Raw genomic sequence first — 14,426 nt, forward strand, 5'->3', positions numbered from 1 at the left:
GCTTTCTTAACGTTGATATATCCTAAATGAGATTGTTTTTGGTTGAATAGCTGCTTTAGTTTGAATCAAGGGACTGAGAATTTAGGATTGGTTTAAGAACCTTTTTTACGCATAAGTTAATAGTAATATCATTATTAGCAAGATTAGTTCTAGATCGCATCCTCTTTTCCATCTTTCACTATAGAAGGAGGCTTCAGGTCATGGATGAGAGTAAATCAGATATTTTCACGCTTTCTCCATCTCTGCTACTTCCTTTATAACCTCATGGATGTGTTGTGGCTATTGAAACCACCAATAATAATTGTAGGTTTATCATCCAGTAGGGTGATAAAGGAGATCTCTTGGGTTGGTGGTTTGTTTACTTATGAAGACTATATCGATTTTATATCGTCGTCGTCACGGCAAAACACATTAAGTCCACTTTTGTCAAAATTAAGTTAAGTGGCCTCATCGATTCACAATAAAAATTTTCATAGTCTGGCAAAAATAACGAAGTCCTAGAAAGTACCTAGAGATGGTTCCCTGAAGTCACTGAATATGCATAAGTCTAAAATTACCATTGTGTTTTCAGGCAGATGTCACTAAATGTTCGTTTTATCAGATCTGTTATTTTGGACTTAGTGACTTTTGCCGCGACGACGACGATATACTCTTGCAGAAAGACTGTTGATTGTTCTGTTCTGTTGATTGATTTTAGTGTTTAGTGTAGAGTGTTTAGTGTTCTCCAAATTTGGTCTAACTCAGACTTATACTTCAAGATAGCTATAACAGTTCCTGGGAGAAAAAATACATTACGATGCTTCATAACATCAAAAACGGCCAAAAACCATAGACATATAAGATCTAGACTGCGTGTTGCTATCTACAAATGGGTGACGATTGCGACAGAGATAAATGAGCCTATTAGGTGGCAAGTCTATTCTAATCGGAGGAATTCATCAAATCGGCCACAGTGAGAAAGTGACGTAATCGAAAAACCCAACGCCATTGGATAAATCCCGTCAATTAGAAAGAGACTTCTCACCTAATAGGTTTATTTATCTCTGTTGCAATCGTCACCCATTTTTAGATAGCAGCGCGCAGTCTAAATATTATATGTCTATACCAAAAGTCGATATTTTGCACTTAAAAGTTAGGATATTTTAAAAATCAATATCAATTTGCCAATTCGAAGCTCAGATTCTGATTCAGCGCACAAAATCCTTCTGAAAAATATATTCTGATCTCTGGGTCCGAATATTGGTCAAATTTTGTCAGTCTATTTAATTAAAGTTATCATAATATGTAATTGGAAAACCATATAGTTTAGCTTACTAATATAACACAATATAACAGAATTGAGCAAAAGCTGAAATGCAGACCAATTCTTTACTCTAAAAAGAAAAACAAAATATTCTGTAAAATTCCAACTGTTTCATTTTACTGCAATAAAACAACAACACAGATCAAAAACTCCTGCTCTATCTACACCACTGTGTATCGAAAATAAAAACGAGGTGCAAGAGCAACAGCCATTTTGGCAAGTTTACAGCCTCGATTCCGTTCATCGGCTGCATTCAGCATTGTGCACTTGCACTTCGGTTGAAAAAGTAAAAGTTCGTAAGTAAACAATTAACAACTGCAAACGGATGAATAACAAATTAACGGAGAGGTGATAAGTTCTGCAATAAACTGTCTGTTAAATCGCAAGCGAACTTTGAGATTATAGCTGTTGAATGGATATGGTTATTATTTAACAGTGGGAATTAATTAGAAAAAAAAAACTGATGAAATATTTTTTTTAAGAAAATGTCTAGAGTATATTTTACCAATTTGCGACTGTTTCGCATTATCGTTGGACACTGAACTGCCAATGGTCCACTCTACTGTACTCGTATAGCAAGTGACGGATCTACGGGCAGGGAAAAGGGAAAATTTCCCCCCTCACAAAGTCCAAAATAAAAAAAATTGTTGAAAGATAAAAATATATTAGCTGACATGCAAGTTAAACCACAAACTAAAAATTAAACCCAATAAATAAGCTAATATTTATAAAAATTAAGGAAATTTAATGCATATAAGTTAGTTTATTTACGTCTTTTATATAGTTTGGGTTTATCTTTTTTATGTATTTTTGTTGGTGTTTCATTGGAAGTTCCTCCCCTAAGGCAAGTTTCCCCTCCCAAGGCAAATGTCTAGATCCGCCACTGCGTATGGCGTATAGCATAAGAAGCACAAAAGTAAATTTCTCTCCATTCTTATTCATTGAGCCCTTGTCAGGACGTGGTGACACACTAAATATTGTTAGTTTGCTCTATACCCTGTTTTTAAACTAGGAGGAATAATTCAAATGTAGCGAGCCGTATTACTTGTTTGTAATTGGTCCAATCTAAGACAGGTTTACTCCATCAATTTATGAAATTTTGACACTATTTACATGAAATTTTGACGCTATTGGCATTTCATTGGTTAATTAAGACATATCGGCGATATTTTTTGTGTTTTCTGCGATATTTCTTTATTTTTAAGATTTTCATTTTTTGTTTTATAACGAAATAAAAAAAAAACAGTTGTCTCTAAAATTATTTAGTGGCGTCTTCTTATAATAGGTATAGCATTTATGGATTACCGTCAAAGGCTTCATTTGTTTCTTTAGACGAAATTAATACTAGTTTCCTGAAAATCCAACAATTAATCGTAATAACAAGGTAGTGAAGATTATAAATTTTAAGTAGTTTTTCAAGTTCTAATTCTTATAATTTAGAACAAAAATTTGCAAAATTTTTTAATTAAGGAAGGGGTATGGTTTGAAATATTTAATTTTTTTTAATATTTCAAATAAAAGTGCATACTTTCAAGAATACTCTCTGAAAATTTCAAAATAATCGGAGTAAAATTACCAGAGATACAGGGTGTTGAATATCCCTACCTTCAACTCGCTTTGCCGCGGGTCCGCACCAGCACGCTTGAGCGTAGTGAGAAACGTTAAACAACTGTTCGCGTTCTCTTTTGTAGATTACTTTGCAATTTAAAAAACATAGTCCAATGTTCATCACTTTACGATTTGGCAGACAAATAAGAAGATAAAGATGCAGTTGTCAAAACTTTAAACGCATTTTTCTCAAAACTGCTTTTTCAAATGCGGTGGACATTGTAACTGAAAACTACGTGACCGATCTACCTGAAATTTTGCATATATTTTCTATAGACATTTCATGAGGTAACAACGTCGAGATATTTTTCATTTTGTGCATATTTTTTCTTCAACAATATTAAATCTCTTGGTTTTCACAAAATTTTTATCAAAAATTTTGTATTTTTGACTTTTGAGTGATACCAAAAATTCAAAAATCATTAAAAATAAAAAACTCAACGTTGTTACCTCGTGAAACTCATAAGCTAATTAAATCTTTTTGAATTTTTTGTTTCGTATGATCCAGTGATGAGTTCTGATGTCCACCGCAAAATCCATTTTTTTTGAACTGCCTGCCAAAATTTGTCGCCAATGGCTTATTTTTCAATATTTTGGATTGAATTTTTTCTTAAATATTCTTTGAATTGTACTTAATGTGCTTATTTAATTTAAAAATAAAATAATTCTACCATAGTTTCGAAAAAAATTCACAAAAATGTGCTTGATATGTTGATTTCAAACCATACCCCCTCCTTAATAGATAAGGATTTAATTCAGTTCTGATAACTAAAAAATTTTCAACAATAGAAGTTTTATAAGGGGTGAATATTTTTATTTCTTTACTATCATTTTTAAGATACCGTTAAGATAATGAAGGCACTACATTTTTGTGAACGTAATTTATATACAATAATTGCCTATTGAGACGTAAAAAGGATGAACAAAAAAAAGTACGCACAAAAACACGCATAAAAAAATCCAGAATACTGAAAAAATTAAACGAAGCATAGCATTTTCTTAATTTTTTGTTTATTTGTAATGAACAATAAAATTGACAAAATCTTTTAAAAAACCATCAGATAAAATTATTAAACATTCAAATACATTTTATGGTTGTTTACCAATAAAATCCAAATATTGAGTTACATAATAAATTATTTGGGGGCCACCTTTATTATTAATGAACCCACTCCACTACCGTCATTGTTTGGCTACCTCATATTTGTTTTAACAAGGTCCGCCAATTTGGAAACATCTGGGCCCGGATTAGGAACACTCGATACGAATCGTATCCGCCAGTGGCGTGCTGGCCATATAAATGAATCGGTGCAATCACCGAGAGGCCGCAACCTATTGAGGCCGGTCAAATAAGTTTTTTTCACAAAAAATTTTGGATGTAACAATTTTTTTTTAATTTCTAATCGAATGATATTAACAAAACATTTAAAAAATATTTTATTTCCATACATAGTGTTCGAGCCATTTGAATAATATTGCATTAATTCCAGTTGTCTGTTTTATACACACCCTGTATTTCAAACCGGTTAAAATTAAGACATTCAATTGAGCCATGAATAGGTATTATTCGGCTGATAAACACAGACTTTTACACAAAATACTACTGACAATTGTATATATTTTTTTAGTTGTGTGTTTCTGGGAAAAGTTCGTTAAGTATTTTTGGATATTTTCGGTTTTGCTGAGTGGACAGAACCAGGCGATGTATCGCGGTTATCTTGAAATTAGCGAGGATAGAATTATTAGAAATATGTGTTTAATATAGATTTTCTATAAATGGAAAAACAACTTAAACAATCTGCGATGCAGACGATGCAATACTAATGTCTCAAAGTGAAGATGATTTACAACGTATCTCTCTCTTGTTGTTTCCCCATTACTGAAGATCGTGATTTCTTCCAATATTCCTAGCAATTTTATTCCATTGGTCTCTATCTTCAGATGCTCTAAGTGCTTTGTAAAATAACTTTCCAGCTGAATTCTTAATTTGGTCGGACCATCTAGTTGGTGATCGTCCTATTGATCTTCTGCCCGGAACTTTTCCAGAAACAATTAATATCTCCAAACTATCGTCACCTCTGTGAACCACGTGACCGAAGAATTACAGAATTCGTTACAGACATATTGTGGACAGACCTTTTTTTAATTTCGAGTTGGTTTATAATGGAAACGTTTGTCCTATGAGCTGTCCAAGGTGTGCGCAGCATTCTTCTCCAGCACCACATCTTAAAGGCATCCGCTCTCAAAAGCACCACACTTGGACTCAAGAGTCCAAGTCTCTGTCCCGTATATTGAGAATACAAGGGCATTCACCAGTTTCATCTTGATATTTTGAGAAATAGATCTGTGTTTACAAACTTTAGTTAGGCGACTCATCGCATTTTTTGCAATACCAATACGTCTCCTAACTTTTGCTTCACAGTTACCATCGTCAGTTGTACTAGACCCGAGATAGACAAAGGTGTTTACTATTTGGTATTCCTGTAACATGTTATAGTCAGTTGAATAGTGTCGAATCTGTCGACCACCATTATTTTTGTCTTAGCTTTATTGATTTTCAGACCAACTTTACTGCTTTCATACTCAACTCTTCGCAGGAGATCAAACATTTCTTACAACGTATGCTGCACCAATTTAACATAACCGCCAGAAAATTTAACATGTTACAGAACATGTAACATGTACAAATGTACATGTAACAGAAAATTTAACAACTTACTAGAGGCACATTGAAAAAACAGACAGAGTCATGTTTATACAAATAGAAGAAGAAGAAGTATTTTTGTCTTATAAATAAGAAATAAAAATTCTGATAATAGAAGATAAGATAAGGATGGGAGGCCGCTTTTCTATAAAATCACCGGGCCGCTTGAAAAGTACCAGCACGCCACTGGTATCCGCCATGTTTTCCCATAAGGCGCTACGGTAAAACATGGCGGATACGATGCGTATCGAGTGTACGTAATCCGGGCCCTGATCTTGACATCCCCTGCGTATGATTAAATTCTCGAAGGTCGACAAACAAAAATTCAATCCCCCCCCGACGCACTCGAATTCGCATACTCATATTCCATTTGCGCATTATTGTTTCGTTTACTTATGCGAATATTCCGGGAAGATAATGTACAGGGTGAGTTTTTACTGTGACATGGTCGATTATGGCGCAAAATATCCAAAAAGTGCTGAAATAGCTATATGGAGATGGTGGTCCAACTCTGAATCAAATATAAACAAAACCTGCCTTGATCTTTTTTATCTTTTTCATTTTTACTCAGTTTGAGTATTTAGAAACTGTCTTTAGGTCCTTTTCCTTGACGAAGGGAAGGTAAATGCGTGGCCTAAGCGTCCTCTATTTGCTTTCTCCTACTTTCGTCGTCTCTTGTGATCAGTGGCGTAACTAGTCTGACCTGCGCCCCAATGCAAGTATTCCTCGTGCGCCCCTATTCCCAGACTTATTCTCCCCCCCCCCCCCAACATCCAACGAAACTAACAACGACATTTCTCCAGAGAAAGATTATACAAAGAAATATAACAGTAATTTTAAAGTTAATTATTAAAAAGTTATTATTCAAAAAATTAATTGAAAGTAAAATTAAGGGGCTATCCTAGTGTAAAAGTACGAAATTCACATACTTTTTTTTAATTTCTAAAATAAAAAGAACTGTACCAATATGAATTACCAACTGAACCAATATGAAGTATGTTATATGAATTTCGTACTTTTACACTAGGATAGCCCCTTAAGTTACTGAACATTTCCAAATACCAATAATATAACTGAAGTAAGGATCACATTATACAGGGTGTCCCGAAAAGATTGGTCATAAATTATACCTCACATTCTGGGGTCTAAAATAGTTCGATTGAACCTAACTTACCTTAGTACAAATGTGCTCATAAAAAAAGTTACAGCCCTTTGAAGTTACAAAATGAAAATCGATTTTTTTCAATATATCGAAAACTATTAGAGATTTTTTATTGAAAATGGACATGGGGCATGCTTATGGCAGGAACATCTTAAAACAAAATTATAGTGAAATTTGTCCACCCCATAAAAATTTTATGGGGGTTTTGTTCCCTTAAACCCCCCCAAACTTTTGTGTACGTTCCAATTAATTCATTATTGTGGTACCATTAGTTAAACACAACGTTTTTAAAACTTTTTTGCCTCTTGTTATTTTTTAGATAAGCCAGATTTTATCGGGATGCGGCTTCTTTTTTAATATGTTTACATAAAAATTTTATGGGGGTTTTGTTCCTTTAAACCCCCCAAATGTTTATGTACGTTCCAATTAAACTATTATTGTGGTACCGTTAGGTAAACACAGTGTTTTTACAACTTTTTTGTCTCTTAGTCTTTTTTTGATAATTCACCTTTTATCGAGATGTGGCTTCTTTTTCAAAATATACCTAATAATGTAAATTATAAATAAATTTTCAGGTTACTAACAGCTCTCTATAATCGTACTTAACCATATACAAATATGTGGTGGATTCCATAAATATTCAACATATCTCGATAAACACTGGCTTATCGAAAAAGTACTAAGAAGCAAAAAAGTTTTAGAAACATTGTGTTTACCTAATAGTGTAACAATAATAATTTAATTGGAACGTACACAAAAGTTTGGGGGGGTTTAAGGGAAGAAAAACCCCATAGAATTTTTGTGGAGTGCACAAATTTCACTTTAATTTTTTTTTAAGATGTTGCTATTATAAGAATGCCGCATGTCAATTTTAAATAAAAAATCTTTTGCAGTTTTCGATATATGAAAAAAAATCGATTTTCAGTTTGTAACTTCAAAGGGCTGTAACTTTTTTTGTGTGCACTATTGTATATAGGTAAGTGATGTTCAATCAACCTATTTTTGACCCCAGAATCTGTGGTATAATTTATGACCAATCTTTTCGGGACACCCTGTATACTTACAATTAATTAATGTACTTTTTAGGACGATAAAATATACACTACTTACTTTACTCAACATTTTTTATTTATTCAGTAACCTATACAGTATAGTATACATGATATCGCAAGCAACAATATAATGTTTATGTTCCGTTTCTCAAACTTTGATTAATTTTACTAGATAATATATTCTTACAGTCAAAACTACCTACAGCTCATAGGAACAACACTGTACGTTAATTCCTATTCCCTGACAAAGCCCCTGCGGCTCTTTGTTTCTAGGAACAGTCTTGCTAACTTTTCTACATCTAAAGACCGAGCTCTTTCATATTCAATACTAATTACACTAAGATCACACAGTCTAGTATTGGACACAGAGTTCCTTAAGTAGTTCTTTATTATTTTTAGTTTAGAAAAAGATCTTTCACTACTTGCAACAGTTACGGGTAATGTAAGAAACATTATTAATGCTGTACTTACGTTTGGGACACTTGATGCAATAAATTTATTCCTAATCAATAGATAATCAGCCAAGTGGGTGATTTTGCTTATTTTATTACTTTTGATATCGTCTTTGACTACATTTCTAAAGCAAATTACTTCATTGGTCAAAGCATGAGTCACATCAGATTCATATTTTTTACAAAACTCAGAGACTGACTTTACAAGTTGTTCGTCAGAAAAATGTAATAAATTATCTGGGTTTAAAAAACTGAACGTGTCAGTTATACATACCATAGATTTAAACCTTTTGTGTAACTGTGAAATAAAAATATCAACAACTCTCAAAAATACCTTAACTTTAAAGCAATGCACAGGATCACTAAACTCATAGTCACTAGAAAGTTCGTCAAAAAAGTCTTTACTTTTCTTTTGCGTTTGGATTGGAGGTCATTGAGGAATCAATATTCCACTTCTCAGCTAACTTTCTGATTCTTTAAAATAGGGTCGTATCTAGAAAGTTGTGACTGAACGGAATAAAATACCACGAATATGTATTTTGTTTTCGGGAAGCTACAGGGAGTTTTGCTTCAACATATTTTTTTGCTAAAATTTTTCCAGAATATCAGTTTTTTGCGCCCCCCTAAGGCCTGCCCCCAATGCACCGCATTGGTTGCATTGGCGTTAGTTACGCCACTGCTTGTGATTATATATTGTAAAATCCGGAAATATGGGATGCAGCCAGAAAGCAGTTTATTAACGAAAAGTCTTAGATTTAAAATATTGTTTATTATATTTTTATTTCAATTATTCTAATTGTTTAAAAGGTAGTAAACTTTGCATCTAGGGCTTTTCGTTGTTTTCCTCGTAATACGAGAGATGTCGCTAAATTGCGTCTCAGAGGTGGGTTCATTGCATTGCGATGGTTTGCCTTAAATTGACAGAATTGTTTGTATTTCCTTCAGAGTTGAGACTTCTGAGCTTCACCGATGAGGCATAATGATGCTGAAATAGCTATATGGAGATGGTGGTCCAACTCTGAATCAAATATAAACAAAACCTGCCTTGATCTTTTTTATTTTTTTATCTTATCCAAAAAGTTGTTTAGAAAATATGTACCTAGGCAATGATATTCTCCAGGATTGGAGAATATGCCGAATTATACAGAGTGATTAATAACTACGTGGTAAAGCAAACATAAAATTGTTTAAATAAGACACCTTGTATATAAAGAATGAAAACATTAATAATTATGTGCTTTTAAGTTTTTGAGAGAGTGTTCCATGACGGATCATATCATAAAATGAGATGCTATTTACCAAAACAATATTCTCAACTAGTATATCCGAGAGATACTTCCGAGTTAAAAATAAAGCATATACAAATTGAGACAAGTTAAAGTTGGAGTTCAACAAGGAAGTGTCCTGGGACCAGTGCTATACCCACTCTATAGCAGCGATATCCCATCATTAGAACCTAACACAAGCATAGGCGTAACCAGGATGATCCTAAGGGGGGGGGTTACAACTACCTGAAAGGGGGGGGGGTTACAACTACTGGAAGGTCTCTGAGGGCTATGGTGTTAAGCGTATAGAGCTCAAAGTACATCCCAATGGGGGGGGTTACAACCCCCAAAACCCCCCCCTGGTTACGCCTATGAACACAAGTGAGACATTTACAGACGACACATGCATTTTAGCTCTCAGTAACATCTACGAGGAAGGAGGAAGCAACAACCATGCTATAAAATTCTGTTGAACAAATTAAAATTTGGACTAAGCGATGGGGTATCATAATTGAATGAAACAAAATCTGCTCATGTCAATTTTACTAACAAAAGAGCACAACATATTCCAGTATAAATATGAAGCAAATACGGCAAAATATTTGGGTACCACATTAGATTTACAGCTACGTTGGAAAGCGCATTTAAGGAAAAAAGGAATATTTAAGGAATACGTTGTGCAAGGCAGCGTCCAAAAGATTTTGGCAATACCTTACTCAAAACAAAACGAAATACCTAATGTACTCAAAAAAATACAGTTAATGTGACAAAGTTAAATATTGCAGAACATGAGTTTAAAAAGGTGAACACTTTAAATACCTTCCTGCGTTGTTCCATCATCTCTTTATTGTGTCATCCACTTATTCTTGGTAATTATTCCATTTTGGAGAATAAAAATCTTGTTTACATCATCAAATAATTCTTTGATGACTTTTCAGCATCATCCAAAGTGTTACCATATCAGAAAACCTATTTTTTATTTTGTCTGTATATGTACGCTTCTTTTGTAACCAACAATATAAAATTTTGGCTCTTTCTGGTTCTTTCTTTTACTTTTACGAGTATTTTAGAGCCGTTTGTGTAGCATACACTAGGATTAATACCTTATGATTCATTTGTCTGCTTTTCTCTACTTTTGTTCGTTTTTTTTTTGTTTTTGAGCTAGTAAAACAGAAAACTGTTGTTATTTTGATTAATTTGCAAAAAAAAATAAACGACTATAAGAGTTATGAATAGATCTAACTATATATACATATATATCAGCGGGTCTTCTTCTTCTTTTGGTGCCTATTCGTTTCGAATATTGGTGATTATTCTGGTTATAATTGATCTATTAATTGATGCTTTAAATAGATTAGTTTGTTGTTGTGGAGAACCATTTCCTCAGATCCTTTAACCATGATATTCTTCTTCTCCCAATTTCTCGTTTTCCAAATACTTTTCCTTGAAGGATTACCCTCAGTAATCTGTATTTAGTGCCGTTTCTCATTATTTGTCCGAGATATTCTAACTTTCTCCTTTTAATAATATACATCACCTCTCCTTCTTTCCCCATTATTCGTAATACGGTCTCTTATCTTGTTCGTCCATGAAATCCTTAGGATTCGCCTGTATAGCCACATCTCGAAGGCATCAAGTATTTTCTTCATCGCTTCAGTGAGTGTCCAGGATTTCACTCCATAATACATATAATATTGAGAAAATATACCATCGTAGGAGCCTTACTTTTATCTCCAGATTAAGGTTGTGACTAGAGTTACACAAGTTTGACTTGAATGTTTGAACTTGACTTGAGTTTGACTTAATTTCAAGTCTAACTCAAGTCAATCCTTCTGACAAATATTTCAAATTAAGTCAAACTGGTCAATCGTACAGGTTTGAAAATTCAAACTGTTTGTCAAACTAGTTTGAAAGAGTTTGAATAATAATTTATTTAGTAGATATACTTTTTTGTCGAAATAGACCTGTTAGTTGCCAATTACGATAAGAAAATTAATAATACAATGAGTGTCACATAAAAGTCAAAATTTTCAATGTGTTTTAATCTAAAACTTTTAAATGTAGATATTTATCTTTTTCGAATCCTGAGAAAATAAAGTATTTTTGAAAAATTTAAACGCACAATGAAAGATTGCGTTATTACCGAGGGCCGGAAGTCTCTTAGAATAAATAAAAAGTTTGTTTTGAATGAAATATTTAACTAATATAATTAATAACAACACTAAATTTTCCTTTTTATGTTCATCCCTATAACTTATTAAAATAAACATTATAGAAGTTTTCAGGGATGTTCGTCCCTCAGAAATAATGTAATCTTTCATGCTGCGTTTAAATCTTTTTTTAATTCTTATTAGTTTTCTCAGGATTTGAAAAAAATTAATACATTTAAAACACATTGAACATTTTGATAAGTGACATGTTACGCCTATGCCCTTAAGGGTTACAATAAAATAAGACTATTCGGTTTTTCAATGGACAGCTCAAAATAAACTTATTTGGAATTTTTATGAGTTTCTTTTATTAAAAAAGGCATTTATTTATCTTAGGGCCAGTTCGAAAAAACATGTGGTACCAAGCTGCTAGTTCACTCGAAAATATGTACCACAATACAAAAGTTAGTATTGCCAGAGAACAGTGGTCGTTGTTTTCTGGTATTGCTGTAGACTTATTCGTTGGTATTTCTTTAAAATTTAAAACTAACCATTGGATTATTAGACCTGGATCCCGCGTACCAAAAAAAAAGTTAATTAATAGCAAGCTGAAAATTTGTTAATAGCTTAATGGTGTCTAGCCGGACAAACTTTGATCTACGGGAACACTGGAACAGGGGAACTTTTAATTGTGGAACAGTTTAAAAATTTGGAACGTCAGATTACGATTACGAAAATGTCCCATGTATTTTGTCGGTCAGAACATCCAATTGATTTGTTACCCTTTCATTAAACTCTCATGCAAAAATCAGACTGCTATTACTAACCAACATGATTCCTGTCATTTGACATGTTCTTCGTGTTCCACTCATTAAAATGCCCAGTTGGTGATAAACATCAGTCTGATTTTTGCATGAGAGTTTAATGAAATGGTAACAAATCAATTGGAAGTTCTGTCTGACAAAATACATGGAACGTTTACGTAGTCTTCTGTTTCAGTGTTCCCATACATCAAAGTTTGTCTGACTAGACACCGTTAAGCTATTAACGAATTTTCAGCTTGCTATTTATCAACTTTTTTTTGGTACGCGGGATCCAGCTCTATATGGTTTTATATCTACAATTTAAATTTTTTTCGGATACAGGCTACAAATGTTGGGTTTAAATTTAAAAAAAATTAGTGTATAAATATGCATTAAACTTTCTTAATAATTATCCTAACTGGCGCGTTTATTGGGTTTTATTTGTCTGTCTGCGGTTTAAATATCCTATCAGCCAATACATTCCTATGTTTATTGAAATTTGTCAAAAAAAAATTTTTGGACCTTGTTGGGAGGGGGCGAATTTCCCCTATCCTTCCCCCCCGTTCATCCGCCAGTAAACAAATAAAGGCGTAGGCGGTCGCATTTAAAATTGAAAATAAACACGTTGCGTAATATTCAAACTTTTCAAACTGTTTGAAGATGTTTGAATTCAAGTCAAACCTAAAGATGTCGAATTTAAGTCAAGTCAAACTTTTTTATACAAAAAGTTTGATTTCCAAGTCAAGTCAAGTTTGTTAAGTAAAATCAAACTAGTTTGACTTGATGCATCTCTAGTTGTGACTTTTAAAGAGTTTGGCCATGTTATTGAATGCACTCCTAGCCTTCCCTATTCTCCATTTATTATATCAGCGGGTAAACATCCAAAAGTGTACCATATGTATTAATTTTTGGGTCGAGGAAGTATTTTTTTAAAATAAAAACTGCATCTGCGTCACCTAATTTCTTAAGTATAATCCAACACAAGCTCAACTAAATTTCGTGAAACCCAACACCTCCTCAAGATTGCATAATATTACACCCAACATCCGGCAATATACCTACCTACATGCGAGATGATTTGGTCAACAAAATGCCAACAAAAATGCATATTAATGTATACCAGTCAACCAAAGCAGATTGCGGAATTATCTAAACCCATTCATTACATATCAGGAAAAAGTGACGAAATAAGGGTTCAGTGACATTTGAATTAAAACAAACAGTCGTGATGTTGTTAAAAAATGCGCGATAATGCAGTTGGAACCGCTGGTATCTTAAAAATAAAACCGATAAGGTAGAGTTCATATGGCTGGTTGCATTTTTGTAGATTGCATAAAGAAATATTGTTTACTGTAGATTAGTTGAAGGCGTATTTACCAACCGGCGATACCGAAATAAGTATTAAAAATATAAAGAACATTGCACAAATGTTTTATACTGGGTAGTGAATCGTCCGAATCGAATTTCGTCGAAAGTTGGAAAACTACAGGCCCATCAGTCTATTGTCACACCTATTTAAAATACTCACCAAAGTCATAACTACCCGACTAACAAGAAAATTAGATGAATACCAACCATATGAACAGGCAGGTTTTAGAAAAGGCTATTCAACTTCCGATTACCTGTTAACCACAAAATATTAATAGAAAAATGTAACGAATACAAGTTTCCAGTTTTTATAGCATTTGTAGACTACAAAAAAACTTTCGACACTATATAACACACGGCCGTAATAAACGCAATGCAAAATTGTAGAATAGACAGCAGATATATTAACTTAATAAAAGAAACTATGAACCAAGCTACACCTACATACAACCTAAATGAAAATGAATACACGAAACCTGTACCATTAAACAGGGGAGTCAAACAGGGAGACACTCTTTCACCCAAACTGTTCACCTTAGTTTTGGAGGACGTTTTTAAG

Source organism: Diabrotica virgifera, chromosome 9 (assembly GCF_917563875.1).
Source record: "Diabrotica virgifera virgifera chromosome 9, PGI_DIABVI_V3a".
NCBI lineage: Eukaryota > Metazoa > Arthropoda > Insecta > Coleoptera > Chrysomelidae > Diabrotica > Diabrotica virgifera.